A 10,263-nucleotide genomic window follows, 5' to 3' on the forward strand; every position below is an offset into this window, starting at 1 on the left:
GCAATGAAATACTGAAATGTCCTTTCTTAGTAAATACCTACTGCCCCAGATGTATCATCCTACCAAATTTCAACTTTTAGGAAAACGAGAAATAGTGTATTTGTTGGTGAGTGAGTGAGCGAGTCAGTCAGTCAACTTTGCATTCTATTTTTTTATAGACACATAGATAGCCACTGACCTCACTTCTTATACACCCAAGAACCAGAAAGGCACAAAGCTGAGTGAAGTGCTAGAGAAGGGGACAGGGCACAGACACTAAAATAGCAGTCGAGTTTAATGTGTTTAAGTTGTTGTGAAAAATTCTGTATGCGTTTTTTTAATATGCATTATAGACAGTGCCTTGGTTCTGTTTTTCTATTTGAACAGGTCACTTTCCAAGCACAGAAAAAAAATAAATCATGTTTTTGTGAATCATGAGCACTGTGACAAAAAGGCAGAAATATTAATAATTAACCATGCAAAGGGCACATTATATACAAATGTACATGTGGTAGCACAACTTTTAAGCTGCATTGGAACATATTCAAGAATATTTTATATACTCTATATTTTAATATTCAAAACTTAACTTTTGTATACATTAAACAGGTTTGAACAATACCATGTAACATTTTCATAGCATTAGCCAGTCTGTTAGCTGCCTAGATTACACCATTCCTAGGAATTCCCCATCACTCACTATATGAAGACATGTGATGCCTGATCAACTAGTGCTGAAAGCTACATATTTTTTGCTTTTACTATATTTAACAAAAATTACCAACCTCTAATGTCAGGAAAAACTTATCACGCCGCTGTAATGTATTCAAGGAATTTTATCACCAATCTAGTCTATGGACTTACTTTTCTGAAAGCTGACACACAGACAAGTTCAATAGTTATGGGCTTTTATGGTGGTGGTTGGAGTAAAAATTAAAGTTTTTAGCAATGTGACAGTCCGGGTGAGCTTCATGATCCCAAGGTTGCACCCAGGAGACTCCTGAACCAGGAACTGTCAATCACGTACCCAAGAAACAGCCAGCAAATGAAGGAACACACACACAGTGAAGCAAGGGATTGATGCAAAGTGTTGTACTGCTTTATTTAAAACCCAAACAATGTCCCAAGTGCCTCACTAACGAATTTCAAATAAATAAATAATCTGGTGGTTATAAATGTCAAATAAATCCAATAAAAGTCAAGGTTAAAATCCTAGGCAGAATACGTCCGTTAAAAACAATCCACAGGCATCTTGCCTCCTCTTTCTAAAAGCTGATTCTCCTCCTCTTACACCAAATGGGATCTCTGCAGCCAAAGAAAATGTACACCAAGAGCCGCGGTCAACCATGACATGCCGACTTCCACCATTATTCCTCAGCCTTACATGTGAGCAGTGCTGTAGCGGTTGGTCAGTACTGGTCCCCAAATTGATCAGGGACAGTGATCCTTTCCTGTAAAGTGTTGGCTATGCACTAATACTAGGGCTGTCTTCCTGACTGCTTGCTTTTATTCCATTTACATGGGCTCCTCCTTAATCCTGCCTCGCTCTTTCTGTAACCTCCATTCCTTCTTTTTCTTTCTCTCCAAATTCTGCCATGCAGGCTCACTTTTCAGAAATATTTGGGTGCAGGTGTTGTCCTCCACCTACTCCGAGGTGTAAATGAAGCACTTGACTGATCCGCTCACATTTGTGAACATGATCAGGTAAGCACCCCAAGCAACCTCCTAAGTGGTGCAGGCACACTAACACTTGCATCTGCCCCCACTTGGAGCTAGCACACCCTAGGATTCCCAATTATTTATTAAAAAACACTCTTGGCTATGGACCTCTTATTACAAACAGGTCTGAAATAGACCATCCTATAACAAAGCTGTCCATTTTATGAACGACAGAATTTATATAGTCAGTCAAGCCAACCCGAAAGACAGATAAGCCAAAAAAAAAAATAGTTAGGTGCAAATTTTTAGGAGCATTTTTTATCCCCATCCTTTATTTTATTTTTTTTAAAGAGACAAACTTGATACATTTGGGGGAATTTCAGCATTACTTTAATGCTGCAAATACTTCTCCACTGCTTAAGATTTAAACAGATTTGACCCGAGAACTAAATACACAAATATATTTCTTTAATATGTTACAGTACTTACCCCATGTAGTTTGTTTTAATGGTGGAGAAATCCTAATCTTGTGTTTGTTCAGAATGAAGGAAAAATGTTTATGATATAATAGACCTAAATGGCAACAATGTCAAGTAATGTGCAAAACGTCGATGAAAAAAAAAAAAAAAAAAAAGAATACTAACACGTGGCTGCATGAAAGTTTAACCCCAAACTGCTAACTATCCTATACTGCAAATAATTAAAGTATATGGGTGTACATGTGTATTAGTCTTTAAAATAGTGTTTGCATTTTCTGAACAAAAAACATGGGCTATTAAACTACTAACCATACTTACTTGTGCTACAAATCAACAGCACACAATTCAAAGGAATATTAGAACATTTCCAAAACTAGACAAAACAATTATGGAATGAAAAAGTATACAATAGATCCAACTGTTAAATTACTCATGTTAAAGAAAAGTACTTAACGTTGTATGGTTACTTAAGAGGAATTGTATCCAATGAAAATTTAACTTTGACTAATTTTTGCAATTTTTTTTGACCCTGAATTGAAGAAGCATAAATTATTCAAGCTTGCCAGTGTCACATAGACCTACAGTCTATTTTTTCTCCCCATGTCTCCAAAATCAGTACTAACCCCTACTTTCTCTGCTGTTCTCTTTCCGGTTTTCTGTGGTGGCGATCTGGGCCACCACCACCTGATCAAAGCACCGTGCAGTCCCTATATTGATGGACTGAAGGCCAGATATCCACATGAATTCTTCCATATAAATAAATATTTTGTTTTTTTCCTCCAGCCACCTGTAATTTTTTTTGTTTGTTTTTCTGTCCTCCCTGGCCATAGGATCTTGCTAATTGACAAAGAATAAAGTATTACCATTTTTTTTTCCTTTTTTTCTTTCTTCATCTTCTAAAGCACTTGTACTACATCATTTGTATGAAAATGTGCTATATAAATAAATGTTGCTGTTGTACAGCATTTGGAGCCATATTTTTCATTATAGACTTCTAAATAGTGATTCCATCAAAACCCCTACTTTATTTTCAGTTTCTTGTGCCATTCATGGAGTTTTCATGACAGGGAAATTAAATGCTGGGAACTGATTAATATTACATGGCAAGTAACCTATTTATTGTTTAGAAGCTAAACTCATGTGACATAAGCATATGTATTGAAATCCCATTTCCGCCCCATTGTAAAACACCTACTGGTTTCTGTCTCAACCCCCTTACTAATATTAATCATTTTAATGCACTATATGCTTTGACTCATATTACAAAAAGCCAAAGCCAAACACAAGACATTTAACATCAAAAAGGTACTGCTCGTACTTACTGTGACTCAGATACTTAAGATGAGCCAAAAATACATGTTTACACACCAAATGGCTAAAAGAAGCCACACAGAAGGCTCACTAAACTTAAACACTTAAGAAGTTACCCTGGTAGAAATCACAAAAAACAGTTTCTGGCTCAAAGCATATGAAAATGGATGTATACCTGGCTTTCTACAGTACCTACCCTTCAAAATGAGTGTCCCTAGACATGAATGCAATGTACATTGTGCCATATAAGGGCTTATTAAAAATGCATGTTAAGCTTCTTTGTTGGTATGGCAGGGCACAAATCCTAGGGATCTTGTTACCTAGACTTATTCATTATTAGTAAAGAAGAACACTACCTGTTGTGTACATAGATGCTGAACATAGACATGAACAGTGTCCCTGGAGAACCAATACAGATCTTGTTTCTAAATGTCCACAATCCTCTGTACTTTCCTTTTTGACCAGCAACCTTCATTAATTACTTAAAGTGCAATTACGGCATATCTCTGGTGCATTTGCAAATTAATCATTTTCTGTGTCCATAACCCGTGTCTCTGACGTAATCTACATCTGTGTCATATTCTAACAGCAACATACTAGGAATCTAAGTTACCACTACAATACAGAAAAAACTATAAAAATACAGAACCCAAAATGAAAAAGAATAAATTAAATAATGCTCACAAACAAAAAAGAAGCATGATAACAAAAAAATACAAGAACACAAACATTAAAAACTTGAATTGTAAAAAGCACTTGTACTACATCATTTAGACAATTTTATTTTGAAAGCCAAAAATTACAATTTTAAACATCATTTTAAAGTTTCCATAAAATATTACTTGAGTTACAGCATACTATGTAGTTTGCAACCACCAAAAACATGTCCACCAAGGAGACTTGGTATATATTTTGTAGGATTTCTATCCATACATTTGCTGAGCACCCAATCCAATTACAGCATAGCGGGAGGCTGCAACCAGTCCTTCAAGATTGACAGACAGGAACGAACCAAAGACAGGCAAACATTTCATTACAGAGAGCATTTACACAAGCTAATCACTCACATGGGGACACTTTATAGTCACTTTTTAACCTATCAAACACCTCTATCAAATTTGGGAGAATAACCTAAACAGAATATGGAACGGCACACAGGCTTCACAAAGGCATTGACCAGGCTGGTACAGTATCTGAACTAAGTTTCTTTAAGCTCTGTAACAGCAACACTAACCACTGTGCTACAATGTTATATTTATTGATTTAACAGACACATTACAATGGAACACACTGTAATGAAGGTGAAAAGAAAATAATATTAAATGATGTTATATCATTTGCCAAGTGAGGTAGGGACAAGTACATACCAAGCTGCAGTGAAAACAAAAACTTACCTGCTGTGATGAAAGCATTAGCACTAAAAACTGGTATCCTGTCAAAGATTTTGATTTGAAAAACAATTTCCAACAATATGGCCCACCGAACTGTTATAAAAGGAAGAAATTAATTTTCTACTTATCTGAAAATATTCATTTACCTTTGGGGCCAAATGTAATATTCTCAGGAGCTACTGGTGCGCATAAGAACAAAATATAGCAACTGGCCGGTTACGTGTCTTTGTGCTGCTTCTCTTATCCTAAAGCGTAGTAATATGTCACCTAAAGCCCTTGGTTTACAAACACCTAGGCAGCTATGAAGGAGAGGTAAAGGTAATATGGCCACAACACAACCTTGCCATACGCTGTGGTGCACAAAGTAAACATGTGTCACATTAAGCAGGCAGCTTGATAATTTCACAGCTATACTCAACTGTGAAAAGATTAATTAAAATGTACTACATAATTTACCAGGTTGGTACGAATTTTGGTGGCTTTTGAATATTTAGATATTAAAGAATAGTTCAAAAAGAAAGAAATGCACAAATAACAGCAGCTTCACTTATAACCAGTGACCTGCTAACTAAATGAAATAAAAAAAAAAAAAAAACTGTGGTATTGGATGCTTGTTTCTTCACCAATGTTTAGAAAAACATTCTTTGGCTGTACAACTGTTACTCTAAATTAAATATGAAACACTAAATTGTGAAATGGGTATCACTTTTCAGTTTCAAGCAAAGTATAGTTTAAGTTTCAGCTTTTTTTCCTTTTAAAAAGTTGTACATCTAAAACTTCATTATGCTTTTAAGGTGAAAATAAAGCAAAATGGTTTCATCAAGCCTCTAGTGTATACTCACAATATGTATTTATTATACCCTTTTCAGCTGTATTTGTAGATGACAGTTTGATACAAAAAATACCATGAAAGTAAGACAGGCCATTGCAAATTTCATGTTTGAAAAAGGTGAGGATAACATCCCTTACATAAAAACAAAAAATCTCTCTGTTCTTAAATAAAACAATTTGAATCTGCTGCTTTCAATCCCTATTACTCCTTTTCATTCATTCATTGACAAATTATTCAGCACTTGTCCAAAAAAAAAAAAAAAAACTTTAAAAATAACACAATGACAATGGAAAAAAAATCATGTTCAATCTATTTACTTACTTTATAGGTCCAACTGTGGTAATTTTTTCTATAGTGTTATTCCCACTACAGCTTAAAAAAAAACATTTTTGCAGTTGCTGAGGTTCTAGAGTATTAGATTTATTTTTGACTAGTATCTCCTTTAACTCTTTTATAGTTTTTATACATGCTTCTTAGAAACTGTAGTAAAAGAAAAAAATAAATTCAGCAGTACAAAAGAAATGGTGCCAAACAGTTTTCAGATCTCTTTTAGAACCAGTGTCAACTTAAACACAGGCAATAACACAAACAAAAAAAAAAAAAAAAAAAAGGAAAATTCCTGCAAACAAAGTAAAACCATTTCATTCAACTACCTTCATCCACCACTTCATAAAACATAAGGTAACTCAAAAGTATGAAGCAAATGTAATTTCCTGCAGATGTATCCTTTGTATAAATGCTACCAAAAATAAGAATTACTAGGTATTGTAAGATTTCAAAAGGCCAAAAATGCTTGTTTTTGACACAAGCAGAAATTAGGCCAATTAAGACAAAGTGAGGTTACAAATCTGCATTCCACATAACATGCCATCTGTGATCCTAATGATACTGCCCACGTACCGGACCATTTTGCAGTCTTTGCTTAAAGCACTGCCAAGATCTATGAAAATATTTTATCAAGTCTCAGAATCTTTGCCGAAAGATTTAGACATGTTTGACCACTGCAATAAGATCCAAATACAGAACAGTGACACTTCCAAGCATCAGAAAACAAACAGCAGAGAATTTAGCATACTAGTATCTTTTAAACTAAAATCAAAATTTACTAGTGACAGCACAACTTTTTGATTTTACTAAATGTCTAAATTCCTGCTATGGATATATAGCTAAACTTGTTATGTTGCAGCTCTGCTGTTTGATTAGGTATAAAATTGAAAACACATAGCAACTTGATATTGACTTCAAATTTCCCAATTCAAAAATTCTGCACAATCTGCCTTCTGTCAAGACAACCTTGACAAACGGTGTGTAGTCTGTATAAATATCTAAACAACAGCCACCACAGTTCCAGAGAAGGAATGATGTGCTTCACTAGAGCATGACCAATGCCTACAAATTAAATATTAATTAGCACAGGAACAGTGACCTGGGCCACATTAATTGAAACATTAATCAGGTGAATTACAATTTACAGTGACCATAAATACTATAATACAGTCTGAGTTTTTATCCAATTAAATGGGGACAAATGCAATAACTTAGTCATGAATCATTGAACTATCCACATGGATGACAATGGAGGAGGAAAATGATTTATTGGCATGCTCGCAGTCAATCTGGGAAAAAGACAGCAGAACTGAAAGCTCAATGACAACGTCTGAGCTGTAACCCTTTTCCTCCAGACTCATCCAGTTGCAAGAAAGAACTGATTGGGGTAGACCAAACAAACAATCTTAAAACAACAACGTCGGCCATAGTCAGTTGTGCAGTCAAACAGCATACAATGAAAAATAAACCAATACAGGCATAACAACAGTCTTCCTTTCAATTAACCGAGATTGCAACTGAATAAAAACAGGTAAAAATTCAAATATAGCATTATATATCTGATATGCATAAATGAGGAGTTTCTTTGTTTTATTCAGTCCGAAAGCAACTGCTCCTCAAATAACAGAAAGTCAAAACAAATCCGAATTAGATAGCTGATAATGACTCGAGTAAAATATTAGATGTAATTTTAACTCAATTGTATATATGCATTACTGTTAACGTTTAAGAAAAACAGACTCTGATGAGGCACAACAACGGAAACAAAATGCATAAGCTATTGATGAATGAAAAATTACGAAGTGTTTGCTGACATTACTCCATACTATTACGACTATTTATTTATGATCAACGTTCTAAAATAAGGGTGTGTTAATATACGAGAATTGTTAGTTACCTGCAAACATGTTTATGTACTTGGAAAAAAATATATATTAAAGAGCCAATAAACCTGTCAAAAAGAGAAACGGATCGATCTGACAGCTCGTCCTGCATGTGCTGCAGCTTATTTAGCTACCAAGGTCCGTCGTGAGAAAAAAAAGAAATATATATATATATATATACCCAATCGTAAATTATAAAAGAAACCGGCGAATGGAAAACAAAATAAAAGATGCTTATATTGAAACAGCACCCTCGGTCAACCCGTCAGCGATAAAAAGTTCATAGAATGTTAAAAGTATTTCAAAGCCTTTCAAATACACCTTTAAAGAGTTAAAATAATGAAATACTAAAAGTAAAGTATGTTCAAAAATACCAGTGTATCACGAATGTAAATAACTATACTAAAAAGGATGATAATTAATTGTATGCCCGTGCTTTAAAGAAGTCTCTTCTTTCTGAAATGAAACCGCAAAGTAGCCGCTAAAAGTTTACAAAACTGCAATAACTGCTTTGCCTCACTTCGTGACAACCAGCTGTCCACTTCTGACAGTGTTTGAAAGCAACCTTTAACCTCCAGCCCCTGAACACCTTTACTAAGTTATTCTAAAACAAACACCTACCTGGAGCGGCCATCTTGAATTCTCTCAGTCTTAAAGAAGGGGACAAGAAATCTGTGACTGTATAGGGACGCCCAATATTGCATTTCTATTGGCTGTATCTTTTCTCATGGGCGTTGGTTGGATGACCCTGTCGTCAGTCATCTGGCCATAGTTGAAGGGCGGGGAAAGGGGAGTGCCAGCGATGGTATTTTGATTTCAATGTTGACGTCAGGGTGAGCGAAACTTTGAACGATTGGCAGCAGTGCGTCCAAATAAATAAATACATAAATAAATAATAAAAAAAACACGTTCGATACAAATGATAAAGATTGCCGAATGGATCGTGCGACATTGTGGCAGATTACAAGTGATTAAACCTTGCATTACTCTAACTCCTAGACAGATGAACATGCTGTAACACTGTTAAAAGATTACCTGACATCTGTGCCAAAGGATAAGTAGGTAATATGAACTCATGAAAACATGAGACTTTATAATTAAATACAGATTTGTGGTTTTCGCGTCACTTTCTAGTATATACAGAACTCTTCCAGGTGTCGCACACCTCTCTTGCTTTGTTTAATTATTGCTAAGTGCCGGCTGAAATGTTGGTATCAGCGTATTTCTGGCAAGCTGGTTTTAAGAAAAATATATAAGAAATTTTACAAACGATGGAGGACTACACAGTCTGTCGGATCATTTGCTTAAGCCATAGTTGCGTTTTTAATTTTGTGACGTACTCCGCTAAAAAAAAAAAAAAAAAAGGAAATATATTGATAACAAGTATTTAGACCCAATACTCAGTAATGAATTGAAGCACCTTTGGCAGAGATTGCAGCCAGGAGTCTTCCTGGGTATGACAAGACAAACTCAACACCCCCGGATTGGTGGATTTTCTGCCATTGCTCTCTGCAGATCCTCTCAAACTCTGTCAGATTAGATCGAGACGATCGGTTAATGAAAGGGTCACCAACTCAGGTTCTTTGTTGCCCGCAGAGGTTGCAGGTTTTTATTCTAACCCTTTTCTTAATTTTTGAACTTTTTTTGGTGCTAATTAATTTTTTAATTTTAAATCAGTTTTAATGGACTTGCTTTTTCAAGATTTGTTACCCTGAATTTCATCATTGTTCCTTTTGAATTGCTTCATTTATTTCCTTAAAATGCACCCAAACAGAAATGAAATGTGAAGAGAGTGAGCCAACAGAAGACCAACTAAGTCAGGGCCTCAAACTCCAACCAGTTGCTTCATTAGGCACTGGTTCTTATTGTTAATTAAACCTGTGATTTAATACCATGGCTTCTGCTGCTCTCATTGTGCAATAGCAGACATTTCCGAAATTGTTGATTTTCTCTTTTCTAAGAGCACTATTAAAATGTTTTATGGACCTGAGCAGATCAACATTCCTGAGACCTTTATCTTTCTTTACTTTGTGATACTGTATGATTGACACAATTTACTGGTCATACTTTGGCTCATTTTGTGTCTCATTATTTTTTGGCTGTTAATTCAAGAGTCATAGTTGTTTTAAACCTGTTCCATTTACGAATTATGCAAGCAACTGTCTTCTAGAGATCATTTAATGCTGCAGAATTTTTTGTAGCCTTTCCCAGACCTGTGTCTCAACACAATCCTGACTCTAAGCTCTGCAAGCAATTCCTTCAACCTCATGGGTTGGGTATTTGCTCCAACACACTGTTAATTGTGAGACCTTACATAGACAGGTATGTGCCTTTCCTAATATGGCTAATCAATTGAAATTACCATACAGTAAGTGGAATCCAAACAAGGAATAAAAACATTT

The 10,263-nt window shown here is 35.3% G+C and overlaps 1 protein-coding gene across 3 annotated transcripts in view; it reads right to left on the reverse strand.

Moving 5' to 3' along the window:
• araf (A-Raf proto-oncogene, serine/threonine kinase) overlaps positions 1–8,533 on the reverse strand; it is a 107,081-nt gene extending 98,548 nt beyond the window's left edge. Inside the window, exon 1 of one of the 3 annotated variants that reach the window (XM_039775656.1) lies at positions 8,483–8,533. The gene's annotated coding sequence lies outside the window, so the exon portion shown is untranslated. Of the gene's footprint in view, positions 1–8,381; positions 8,438–8,482 lie in introns of those variants that run through there. The other 2 variants (XM_039775658.1, XM_039775657.1) reach the window with 2 other exon arrangements.
• Positions 8,534–10,263: the final 1,730 nt, after the last annotated feature.

The sequence above is a fragment of the Polypterus senegalus genome, chromosome 13 (assembly GCF_016835505.1).
Source record: "Polypterus senegalus isolate Bchr_013 chromosome 13, ASM1683550v1, whole genome shotgun sequence".
Lineage (NCBI taxonomy): Eukaryota > Metazoa > Chordata > Cladistia > Polypteriformes > Polypteridae > Polypterus > Polypterus senegalus.